At 40.8% G+C, this 10,987-nt stretch overlaps 1 pseudogene; it reads left to right on the plus strand.

The window, feature by feature from the left end:
- Positions 1 to 529, plus strand: part of LOC101576986 — a 1,855-nt pseudogene extending 1,326 nt beyond the window's left edge.
- The last annotated feature ends 10,458 nt before the right edge of the window (positions 530 to 10,987 follow it).

A 10,987-nucleotide genomic window follows, 5' to 3' on the forward strand; every position in this document is an offset into this window, starting at 1 on the left:
GAAAGAAGAAAGAAGAAAGAAAGAAAGAAAGAAAGAAAGAAAGAAAGAAAGAAAGAAAGAAAGAAAGAAAGAAAGAAAGAAAGAAAAGAAAAGAAACCTCAGAAATCCCAAACTACAAAAGTCAAAAGGTGTCCTCCATCTAAGAAGAAAATCCAGTCCGTAAAAGGAACAGGCAAAAGTTCAAGCTATGACAACCTCATGACCCCAGCTGCGGGTGGGTTGGAGTGGTCTATTGTGAAATCAATTCCAGGCACGACGCCCTGGTTTGACTCCACCGTCTGGTCTTCAAGGCCCCCCGGCCTGCGCACTCCAGCAGCCTGAGAGCAGATTTACAGCTTCTCCGTCAATGACAGCCCTCTGGCTGACAGCAAAGAAACCTCCCTCACTGTGCCAGTGGGAGCATGCAGCTATCGGCCTGTGACTCGCAGAGGATATTATTTCACAACTGGATCCAGAGGCCTTAGGAAACAGTACGAAGTTCTCCAACCGTCTCGCCCAATTCTGCAGCACCGTAGGGACCCACAAATGAGGAGACAGCAGGCACAATGGATTGGCTTGGAACTTGCTTGTCTTCTCTCACCCCTCCTGTTGCTCCTACTCCTCCGGTGTAGAAATAGGTAGGCTTACTAAGGTGACCCCTAGGACCTTTCACCTGCCGTGCCCAGCAGTTCTTGTCAACCTGATTTGTGCAGCAACATTTTGTGTTTATTCGTGTTTATCAAAGACCAAAAATTGCATGGAGACAGCTTCCACGTCTGCACCTCTACCTCTCTAGCTAGTGGAATTTAGATAAAGGGATTGTAGGGTTTAGAGGGGTCTGGGGTTGCGCATGGCCAATCACAGAGTAACTCTCTAAGCTCTCTGATCCAGTGGTCCTTGCTGAGTCTGCCAGCTGCCTTTGATGGGATGGGATCATGCAGAGGACAAATGTAACTTGTCTGGTGACCCCACTCCACATGTTTAGCCTGCGCCCAGGGCAAGGACTAATTACATCAAATCAGCTGGGAGACCTCTGTGCTTCAGCAGCCTCTGCCCTGAAGAATCATGTCCTGTGTTCCAGAAATTTGGGATCAGGCAGTCTCCTCCCAGGCTTTCAGGCACACAGCCTTCTTCTGTATAGCTCTTGGTTATATTTTGTATCAGGAATTCAGTCCTGCACAGACTGAACTATTTTCCAGTTGTTTTATTCTCCTTTTCCTAAGACTTTTGTGCATACTGTCTTCCTGAGTAACGGTATCCTTGCTTTCAATAAATTCAGGTTTAGTGTTTTAGTGAAAAAAAAAAAAAGATTTTCTTAAGCATTCGGAAGACTTGTTAAGGTTGTGATTTTGTCTTGCCAAGCATTTGAAATGCTTATGGGAAAGATGGAATATATTGCATTATTTATTCTACATGGTGATATTTCAAAACTCTATTAATTGTACCATGGAATTACGCATTTAAAACAAATGAATTTTATGGTAGGTAAATTTTACCTCAAAAAAAGCTGTTGACAGTCTAAGTGCCTGCTTGACAAGTGCAAGGCCCCAGGTTTGATCCCCAGCACCACATGCCACACCAGTTCTACGCTAAGTCTGCCACCAAGACCGAGCCTGGTGGTACATACCCATAATCCCAACACTGGGGAGGCTGAGACAGAACCATCACTACAAGTCTGTGCTGCATAGTGAGACTCTGTAGCAAATAAAAATGAATAAATATCAAAAAAATTAAAATCTGTTGAAAATGACACACTGTGATAAAGTTAAACATACATTTAAAAATAGAAATATATATTTATCCTAAACTTTAAAATAACTTATTTGACCAAGTTTATAAATGAGTCTGATTCCTACGGGGAATTTTGTTTATTGGCCTGGAGTTAAGCTTTGATTAAACAGCAATAAATTGATTATTCATATTTATATAAATATTAGAATAAGAGTTGTGGGATAAAGTGGATGACAATATAAAATCTTAAAAAAAAAAAAAACCTTTAAAAGACGTTAACTTTAAGTTCAAAAACTATTAATAATTATTTTGTTCTCAGAATTCCCCTTTAGACATTTAGCTTCACTGACAATTATAAAAAGAATTCTCTTTTTATCGTAGAAATGCTAATGTTTAGGGAGTTCATCTGGAACATTTTAATGTGGGCCTCTCGTTCCATAAATATATAAATGCAAAAATCAAACCAGTTTCCTCAGCAAAATACTTTTATTCCAGTATCACTGTTGTGATTAATGTGGAAAAGAGCCAAAGAATGCCTCTTTGAGTTCCACGGAAATCCTGCAACACGAATGTATTTCAAAGACTAAAAATGTCTGAGCAACTTGGTTTCCCCCTAACTATGATCTAGCATACATATAACCTCCAAACTATAAAATCCGCATTTGCTCTACTAACTGAAACGGCACCTTGATGCTGTCTTTGATTCGGCTGGAATGTGTTGATAGCTGATTTTCCCTAACATATGCCTTTTACCACTGGTACGATTTAAATATACAGGAAGGTAAGCAGTAAGAAGGATATGTGCCAGGTCGCCGAGTACCAGTTTCTCTTTACTCACTTCGCTTATATCCTTCCCAGGAAATTTATGATAGCACCTTTTTTTTTTTTTGTACCAGGATTCAAACTCAGAACCTTGCACTTGGCAGGCAGGAGCTTATGCTGCTGAGCGATCTCCCCAGCCCCATGTATAATAGTATTTTAAAGTAAAAATAAGCAGTGAGAACGGAGTAAAAGGACCTTCTGTATATAGATTATTTCTTTGTTTTCCATGAGAAACTTTGCAAAAAATACAAATTGTGTGTTCTGATTCATAGCTATATACAGCCTTCTGAAGCAGAAAAAGTTTATAGGGAGAATTTCAGAAACAAGTCTTCCTAATGTCCTAATTATGTGTAGAACTGAATGTAAAAGTGCACATGTCTGATCCACATACATAGAAATCTATTCTTCGGACCGTTCTACCTTCTTCCTTTCCTCACGCAGCTCACCAGCTGATTTTGTTCCTAGGGGGAGTGCAAAGTGGAGAGACTTGAGGACTGTCCAGCTGAAAACCACAGCTGGACAGCGTTGGCGAGTTTATTCTGGCTGTAGCACATTTCTGCACACTGAGAGATGCTCACTCCTAGCCCTTAGCTACTAATTGCTGCAACTCACTGGAAACTTACAGGAGCATTTTTGTTTGTCACCAACACCACACCTGTAATGTGACTGCTCCCACTGCACTGCAAGACCTACTACACATCAGTAGAACAGAGAGAGCAACTAGTCTGCTACTGGTTTGACCTTTGACCTTTGTACAGGAGCTCAGCTCTGCCCTGTGCTCTTACTGAGTACATGGCCTTGTAAACACTAGAGCAGCAGACCTGTTGTTGATGGACATTTCTGACCTCCAGTCTTCTGCCACTAAACTTGGAGCCCCTGGACCAGTGAGATGAGGGACTTTGTATTGTGATAAAGGTTTGAACAGAGAAGGAAACTGTAAAATATTCAAATTGGAAAGCATCTTAGCAATCATCTCATAAAACACCTTCACTTTAGAGTAGAAGAAAGGGAGAGTGTGAAGCATTACCTATACAGTATCCTCCAAACATTAGCTGCTACTGTGATCCTTAGTAATTATTGCATGCACTGCTGTAATACTTGCCTATAAACTGCATTAATTCAGGGCTCTCTAGAAGTAAAGGATACAGGCAAAAATTAGTTCATCCTAGAAGTGACCCAGCCAGCCCAAAATGATTGGGAAGTGAGGTGGTGCAAGGTAGAATATGCTGGGAATGAAACATGCCTTCTGGGAATGAAACTCCCAATTTCTAGATGCTGAGCCTGTGACTGTCAGCAGATAAGGGGCTCTGGAAACTGCCTTTGCCCAAGTTTGTATCTCCTCTCTGGGAGAAGCCTGCATCTATGGACCATTGGAAGCAAAGGTGAAAAGGCCCCACCCCTGCTCCCCAACTCCAGTCAGACCTGAGTACCCGTCCATACTTTAGACCTCCTCTGGGCTCATGGGGCCTTCACTGCCTCATGTTCAATTCATCCTTCCACCCAATCCTGTTTCCATTCTTTCACCAACAGGAGTCAACCCCAAAACAACCCCAGTTTATCCTCCTGCCTGCCAATCTCTATCATTCACACCAAGGAACCTGAGCTGCAAAGGGAGGCATTGCACGTTGTATGAGAAACCAAATGTTAGAAGAGGATTCTGGAGGTGAATCTCAATGCCCACATGACTGGTCCTGTAAGGATCACACACAGCCTGGCACATGCATTATTGTTATGTAACTGAATTCTTTCGCCTGCTGTGAACTGGGATTAATAGTAAACTTGGAAAGAAAAAACACCAGCAGATGCAGCGTATCTGGCATTTGAGAATTAAGGGAATAGTAAGTAACTCTTAAAAAAGTGGAACTGATGACTTGCTGGAGGCATTGAGTGATTGGTAAAGTGATAATAGGAGATGCAAAATGATTAATTAGCTATTAAAGACTAGATATTTTTGTCCCTCTAATCCCTTGTCAAAATCCTAATCCCTATGGGGATACTTTTAGGAGGTAGAGAGTTTGGGAGGTGAGTAAGTCATACAAGTAGAACCCTTGTGAAGTGGACCAGTATCCTAATAAGAGAACTCAGAGAGCTCATTAGCCACTTGCATCATGGGAGTTAAGAGTGAGAAGATGGTGTCTAAGAAAAAGTAGTCTTCACTAAACACAGAATCAGCCAGAGCCCTGCCCTTGGGCTTTACAGTATCTAGAAAGATAAGAAACACATTTCTGTCATCTGTAGCCACCTAGGCCAGGGTAGTTTGTTATTGTAGCCTAAGAAGATTAAGACAAAGTATGGAACCAGAGGCCCCCTTGGACTGTGCGAAGAGAATCTTCTCTCTGCTAGCAAGAAGCAGGGAAATATAAGGAGAGGCCAAGAGTTATTCATTACATAGCAGTGCACCAGAGTGGGCTTTTATCCTACAAATTTCTGCAATCTCAATCAGGACAACAGCTGGAAAAAAAATTGGTTTGGGGCTCAATTGGTCATCCAGCTTTATTCCCTTGAAAATATTGAATCTATAGACTCTGCTGAGGCCCATGGCCCTGCAGTAAATGATGACACTGCTGGCGGCAGCACCCCAGACCTTGCAAGGCAACAAGTTCCTTTATGATTGGCCCTGTCACTCCTCTCGGCCCCCTGATCACTGAAGGATGTGAGATTACAACACAAACACTGGGCTTGCCACAGAAGGAAGAGGACCATTTCCCACAGGGCCCATGAGAATGGTTATAAGGCATGAAGATCTCTGTATCACATATTAACATCCATCAAAGAACATCTACTGCTGGCAAATAACTAAATTTCCAAAGAATGGATGAACCATGAATGGTTCAGTTGGATGACACCATTCAGTTCTGTCAACCAACTGCTGGCACTTGTGAGTACAGGAAGGAGTGGTAATGGCAGTAATGATGGATGTTTTGCATGGAGCTAGCAGCATAGACTTCCACTCAACAGTGCTTTATCTATAAATTTATACTGCCAAAAGACAGTGCTTCCAGCAACAGAAACCTACACTGAATTCCTCATACAGCTCTCTCTCTCTCTCTGTCTCTCTCTCTCTCTCTTTCATTTGGTTGTTGCAGGGTCTCACTATGCAGCTTGGACTCATGGTTATCCTCCTGCCTTCAGCCTCCCCAGCACTGGAATTATAGGCAGGCGCCACCATGCCCAGACTCTGGCCAGCTCAACCCACCCTGGGGATGGAGGTGGTGCAGCATGTGGTGCCAGGAATTGAACCTTGGTCCCTACATTTGCCTAAGCTTGCCTAAGCAGGCACTTTAGTCCATTAAGCTATCTCAATGGCCCCCAACCACCTCTTGAAACAATCAACCAGTCATGTGATGACAACATAAGCATATTTGAACTCTTTTATACTAAAAACAATTAATTTTTATTAGAGTCAGTGCATATTTCTGATGCAGATTATACTGTCAACTCTCTAATGCTAAGACAAAATACTTCAGAAAAGCAATTTAAAAGTCAAAAAGGTTATTTCTGAATCACAGTTTCCAAAGTTTCAGTCCATGGCTGACTGGTTCCACTGATTTTGGCCTGGGATGAGGAAAGATATCATGGAGGAAGAGGGTATATGGTAGAGAAGGCGGTTCACCTCATGACAGTCAAGAAACAAAGAGGAAGGATCTGAGGACAAAGCATATCCCCCCCAGAGGATACCTCCAAGGATCCATTCCCTTCTACTAGGTGCCACCTTCTGAGTTTCCATCACCTCCTACTAGCCCATTATATATAAATCCATCAATGGATTAACTCATTGAGATCAGAGCCTTTGTGATCCCATTATGCCCCCCAAAGAAAGCCCACCTCTGAACACATGCATTGGGAACCAATCTTCTGAGGGATATTTCATAACCAAAATGTAGCAAAAATTTTTCTTTTCTACCCAAACAGCCTAATCAACACTACTAAAAAGGGCCTTCAGAGTATTTAATCCACATAATATTGTCTCAGAACAAAAGACACATTTTTCAGGAAAAAAAAAAAAAGGATGTTCCATGCCTGGACCTGTTGCTGCTGTCTCACATTCCACACTACCAGATGTTGTCAGTCTTACACAGACAGGTACTTTTGAAGGCATAATGTGAGATGTCAGCCCAAAGAAAACAGACTGGAAGAATGGAATATATTTTTCTTTTTCTTTTTTTCTTTTTGTGGCAGAACTGGAGATTGAACTCAGGCCCTTGCGCTTGCCAGGCAAGCACCTATTCTACTGAGCTATCTCCCTGGCCCCTGGAGTATATTTTTCAAGGATGTAGTACACACACTAATCGGTATTACTATATCATGCTTCGGCTCCAACAGCTAGAACGTGTGGTTCCAGAAATCAAAGGGCAGAATTAAATGATGTGCTATTTGCTATTATTCCCAGTGACTTTGTTGGAAATTTTTTCCCCAGGTCACTTGAAATGATGCTAAAAGATGCAGATCCCTGCATCTGTAGATCCTGTGGTTTAGGTATAGTAGTTTCAAGATGAAAATGCTATCAATTGGTGTTTAGCCAGAGTCCTAACATAACATAAATTAAGTCTTTATGTTGTGGTAACCCCTGGAAACTTTGGATTATTCATTCTGAAAGACAAGCAATCAAGAAGAGTCATTGTCTTGGTTCATCCTCAAGGGGAAGTCTTCACATTTGCAAGGAATATATAGGGATACGTTTCTTGGCATCCAAATGATGCACTTGGGCATCTCTTGGAATTTCCTTGCCCAGTTTTCCTTGTGAATGCACCAGTTTGGAAGCCATACTTATGGAGAGAGTAGTGACCAGGCTAAGAGCCCTCATGAATGCGATAAGCCATCAAGACCAGCAAAAAAAGCTAGCTGGATATTGTGGTTAGAATGCACCCCCCACCCAGTGGTTCCTGTAGTGGAGGGGTCTTTCCCCCCCAAAAGTCACATTCACACCAAAAAAAAAAAAAAGACAGCCAGTAGTTCATGTGTTGAGGTGGCCAAAAGACCCCTCCCCCAGGATTCATGTACAGCAATGTGGCCTTTAAAAATGAGGCCTAGGAGGAGGTCTTAGATCAATAAATATTCACCCCTGATGAAGACGAAATATAGGATGTAATAGCCATGCTGCTCTGTTGAGCTGGGGGGGACTCAGGTCAATAATTTCTGACATTGCCAGTTAAACAGAAGACCCAATGCTATTATGGTCTACTGTACTCTTTTAGAATATTTTGCTGAGTTTACACACCTATAATATTCAATAACGGAACTTAGAAAAAATAGGGTATACAGATGGATGTCCATTTTGTATCTGTGTATTCAAAGTGGTTAGGATAGATATATAGTTGCATTCTCTTAATGAATAGAATGATTTGTTCTAATGGTGTTTGTAAATAGGATCTCAAGTCCGCATCTTGTACAGCAATCAACCACTGAGAAGAATATATACAGTGTGTTATTTGTTGAAACTGTACTTCCGATTTGATTTGAAACTGTCTCATTGCTGTTTATCAATAAAATTTTGGAAAAAAAATAAAAATAAAAATAAAAATAAAAAGGCAAAAATAAATAAATAAATATTCACCCCTGGACTGGCCAGATAGTTCAGTGGATTAAAGCGCCTGTTTAGGCAGACACAGGGACTGAGGGTTTGATCCCTGGAGTGCCATGCCAGCCTCACCCCCAGAGTGCACTGAGTGGGCAAATGAGACTTGGCATGGTGGTGCAGGTCTATTATCCCAGCACTTGGGAGGCTGAAAAACAGGAGGATCACTATGAGCCCAATCTGTGTAGTGAGACCCTTTAGACCTTGTACTAAATACATAAACAAACAAATAAATATGCCCCCAGAAGGACTTAACACAGTTCTCATGGGAGCAAGTTGGGATGGAAGTGAGTTCAACACCCAGATCATTCTCTAGTTTCCTGTCTGGTCATGTGATCACCCCCTCACATTTGTATTCACACCCTGGTTTCCTCTGCTATACCAGCCTCAGAGATTAAACACATAGTTTTGTTCTGTCTTGGACCTTCAGTCTCCAAAACAGTGAGCTAAGCTAAGACTTACTTCTTCAAAAATAGCCTGTTTCATTTATTTTCATTAAAATACAAAACTGGCTAATGCACTGAGGGTTAGAAGAATCTGTAACAGATAGTAGAGGAAAAATAAAATGGGTATCACCTATGCCCTTCAGCTGGTTCTAGCTGTAGAAACTCAGTTTACTCCTGACTTTCCCTTATAAGTTTACCCCAGGATAAGAGGACCACAATACCGCAGTAATATTACAAAAGTCCAAAAGCTGTCACAAAGGAGTTCATGATTGTATTGTTAGGAAGCACATCCATGTCATATGTTTTGATGTCAGTGAATTTAACAGAGAAAGTTTCTAAAAGCTTCCAGTATATACAGTATTCAAATTTGATTATTGCACCATATTTGAATAGAAACAAAATGACAGCCACAATGGTGATTGATTAGGTCACTTGGATCCTGTTTATTATTAGTGTCTTTAAAATGCTTTCTTGGACCAAGGCCACCTTGTTCCATTTGATAATTTTCCAGAAATTTGGGATTTAAGAGTATGATCCATTTCTCTTGAGCTTTTTTTAACTTTAAAAAATTATTCCCAGAGTGGAAAAATGAAAAAACACTTAGTATTAATCCCACTAATTTTTCCTTTGTTGATTATTATCCATCTTCTTGACCATTTCCCATTCATTTTACCAACTTACTGAAAAGTAGTATTAGAAAAAATAAAGTACAAACGTCTACTTGGGTGAAAAACTTTCAGGGTCAGTTTTCAGGACTTCCATTCATCTTCCTAAAACTTCAGATGCTTACAGCTGTTGGCTATGCCCCAAAACCCTGAGTCTCCCTTCACCAGAGATATTATAAAATGATCTCTTGCTTTAGGCTTAAGAGAAATAACTGTCACTGGAGGGAAGCATGGAGGAAGTCACATACCCACTAAATGAAAGACAGCCAATCAGGGAAGGCTTCAAGAAGACAGATGTGGATAGGGCCAAGTAAAGGCTATTTATGTTGAGTATGGAAGGAATTACTTAGCTTTGTAATCTACTTAGCACTTTTTGATAAATTAATCTCAATTTATCTAAGATCGCAAGCAAGAATAATAGTAATAATCCTACTGTGTGTTAAGTGCCTTATCAGTGTTTTAAAATTGCTCCTCACACCTATGTAATGAATAGGTTCTTTTATTACCTCCAGTTAAAATAATTGATGAGGAAAGCAAGATTTGCAGAGGTGATTTTCAATTAGGGGTCTCACAGGAAAAATATGGGCCCCTCAAAAAGTTTGAATAAAGTGTTTAATAAACTTTCATACAGTTGTGGCAGGCATGAAAGGAAACCATGGAATACTATCACTGCCAGATCCATGGCCAAGCAGGAAGGAATGAGGAACAGCACTGCTTTCAGGGCCCTTGCCAACCTCTCCTGTTGGCTAAAGCTACTCAAAGCAAGGTATATATGATTGATAGAGATCCTTTATACTTGAAAAGTGCGTTTTGATGATGATATTAATTTAATATAAGGAATAACTCATGTAAATTTTCAGTTTATTAATGTATATCCACTCGAGGACTTTTATAGCAGCACTGCAAAGTGGACAAGGCAGATTTTATGAGCCTCATTACAAGTAACCGCAAATGACAGAGATGCAAAGAAACCTAAAAAATTACTGGAAATGTTTACTAGTAACTTTCAAACTCACCAAATACTTCAATCTCCTTTATTCTATGTCTCCCAAGGGCTCACTAGACTACAGTTCAATACTTTCAATGTTAAGATGTCTTTATGAAACAGTCTGGAGGCCCAACCTCAGAACAATACTGAAGCTGTGTTAATCAAGGTTTCTCCAGAGAAACTAAACCAGTAGTTTCTGTATGTAATAAAAGATTTATTATATGGAATCAACTCACATGAATCTGCCATCTAGAAGCTGGAGACCCAGGAAAGCTGGTGATATAATTACAGTCCACATACAAAAGTCTGAGAACCAGGGGAGCCAATGCTGTGTATCCTAGTGCAAGGGCAATAGAAGATTTATGCACTAGCTTACCCAGGCAGACAAGACGTGAAGTGGGTGAATCTCTCCTTTCGCTGGCTTTTGCCATAGCGTGGAAGATATTGAGTCCACCAACCCAAATGATAATATCCTGAAACTCCCTAACAGACATATCCACGATGTTTAATCTGGATATTTCACAGATAGCCAAACTGATGCACAAAATTATCCATCATAGAACAGAAGGTCTCTCAACTTTAGAACCACCACAATATCTCTGGGGTTTTGTTGTACATGGTATCCTAGACACTTTGACACCTCATTCCACTTCCTTATCCCACAGGTGTTGATCCCAAGAGCATCCAGAGACACTCCCTAGTCAATTTCCTAAATATTAGTCTCTTTGTCAGTGTCCACTTCCTGGGAAGTGTGGATAGGGAATCCTAACCCAGAGCCAAG

Source organism: Octodon degus, unplaced genomic scaffold (genome assembly GCF_000260255.1).
Source record: "Octodon degus isolate 3935 unplaced genomic scaffold, OctDeg1.0 scaffold00168, whole genome shotgun sequence".
NCBI lineage: Eukaryota > Metazoa > Chordata > Mammalia > Rodentia > Octodontidae > Octodon > Octodon degus.